A 2,437-nucleotide genomic window follows, 5' to 3' on the forward strand; every position below is an offset into this window, starting at 1 on the left:
ACAATTTCAACAACCAATTGCACGACAAGGGCATATACCAAGACTAATGGTTCCTGTTCGTCCAAGGGGGCGGTTTGGTGTACCAAGAAGGCATCTTAGAGAACATCCGAGGGTATTGAAGCGCATTTTAGGCCAGTGATTACTCATAATCCTTCACCGGTGGTTATTCCTCACAACAACCAAGGAAGAACTTTTGAAGTAAGAATAAATTCCTTGCAAAGTTTGCCGAAATATAAGGGTCTAGCAACGGAGGAACCCTATTTCCATTTGGAGGCCTATGATTCAATTTGCAACACTCTTGGGAGTCAAGGTTTTTCGGCCGATGATGTAAAGTTGGTCTTGTTTCAATTTTCTTTGGAGGATAAGGCAAAGAAGTGGTTCTACACTTTGCCTTCAGCATCTATTTACACTTGGGCGGAAATGCAACAAATTTTCCTTAATGAGTTTTACACCGCCCAAAAGACCAATGATGCAAGAAAGGGGTTGAGGAGTTTTCAACAACAACAAGGCGAAATGTTTCATGAAGCCTTCGAGCGCTTCAATATGATGATCAAGGATTGCCCGCATCGTGGGATTGAACTTTGGGAGTTGATGAATGCATTTCATGAGGGGTTGTGTGCTGAAGATGCTCGTGACTTAATGTCTATCACGAATGGCACTTTTGGCATGAATTATGAAAATGATGATTGGGAATTTTTGGAGCAAATGGCAATCACTTCAAAGAGGAAAGCTCAAGCATCGAGGAGAGCACGACCGGCCGTTACCCGAACACAAGTGCATGCGGTCGATGATGGTAATGTTCAAACCTCTAACCAAATTTATGATGTTTGTGCTATTTGCAATGAAATAGGTCATGCGGCTGAAAATTGCCAAGGAATGGTGGAAGGGCAATATGAAGAAGTTCATGCAGTACAAGGTCAAGGAGGGGGTGGTAGGAACTTCAACATGAATTCTAACACTTACCACCCCGGATTAAGGAACCACCCAAACTTTCGTTATGGGAACCCTTCAAAGCAAGCAAACCCGAATTTCCAAGGTAACCAAGGTAACTATGGTTCGCGCCAACCTTACAATAACCAAAGTGGATATCGAGGTGGGAACAACCAAGGATACCAAAGGCAATATCAAACAGGTCAAGAACAAGGGGGGTCTTCGGGTGGAAATGAAATGATGGATATGTTGAAGAGCATGCAAGCGGAGATGCAAAAGAGAAACCAAATGGATGACGCTTGCATACAAAAAGATGAGGCCCGAGATAAAGCAATTAAAACATTGACCACCCAAATGGGTCAACTCGCAACTGAAGTGTCAGAATTGAAGAAAAACAAAGGTCAATTACCAAGCAGTACTAAGGTAAACCCGTCTCATAGTACTTCAAGAGGTAATAATGTTAACATTCACCATGTAAGTGTTTTGAGAAGTGGGAAAGAGTACAAAACCAATCCTTCACCGGATTTGGTTGATGGGGTGGTTGAAGATATAACGGGTCAATATAGTGAGGAAGAAAATGAACCACCTATTGTTTCGTCTAAAAACCCGACTTTGAAAAACCCGACATTAATAAATAAAACGAAAAGAAAAATGAAGATGAGGGAACTAGTCAAGTACCATCTCCTTCGGCTTTATTAGATCTGGGTAGGAAAAATTTTATTTCAAAATGGGGTCCTCAAAAAGAGGAAATGTGGGAGGTTTTTAAACAGGTTAAAATTAATCTTCCTTTACTTGAAGCTATCAAACAGGTACCCGCTTACGCCAAGTTTTTAAAAGAATTGTGTACCCAAAAGAGGCAACAAAAAGTGCCTAAATTGGTTGACTTGACGGAGCGGGTAAGTGCGGTATTGAAAGGGGATCTTCCTCCTAAGCTACAAGATCCGGGAACGCCTCTAATATACATCCAAGTTGGAAATTTTCAAACTGCGAGGATGTTATTGGATCTTGGAGCTAGAGTGAGTATCCTACCGGGGGGGTTATAGGACCAATACGATTTTGGTCCATTGAAACGGGTTGAGACAACGGTTGTACTAGCCGACTTGTCTCACAAACTTCCGTGGGGCATTGTACGGGATGTGATAGTTAAGGTTGATGAGTTTTATTATCCCGTGGATTTTCTTGTGCTAGATTACTCATCCGCGGACCCAATTCAACAACAAAATGTTATTTTGGGTCGGCCGTTTTTTAACACCGCACATGTCGTTATTGATTGTCGATATGGTACGGTCGACATGACATTCGGTAATAGAAAGATGAGATTAAATGTTTTTACTAATGGTACTAACGTTTATGGTGATGAGTGTTTTCTAGCAGATTTCATAGACGGATACGACCCGAAGGAGTTTGAAGAAGAGATTGTGGGTTCTTGTGTTTGTGATGTGTCTTTGCAGGTGCATGCATGTGAGCTGGAAAATGAGGAGAAGGAGCAAGAGGCTCTTGCGGTAAA

At 41.9% G+C, this 2,437-nt stretch overlaps 1 non-coding gene across 1 annotated transcript; it reads right to left on the reverse strand.

Annotated features, from left to right (window-relative positions):
• Window positions 1-469: 469 nt before the first annotated feature.
• On the reverse strand, window positions 470-575 carry LOC118480795. Its single transcript, XR_004863773.1, has one exon. It is a non-coding gene; the product is annotated as a small nucleolar RNA R71 (small nucleolar RNA).
• Window positions 576-2,437: the final 1,862 nt, after the last annotated feature.

The sequence above is a fragment of the Helianthus annuus genome, chromosome 7 (genome assembly GCF_002127325.2).
Source record: "Helianthus annuus cultivar XRQ/B chromosome 7, HanXRQr2.0-SUNRISE, whole genome shotgun sequence".
NCBI lineage: Eukaryota > Viridiplantae > Streptophyta > Magnoliopsida > Asterales > Asteraceae > Helianthus > Helianthus annuus.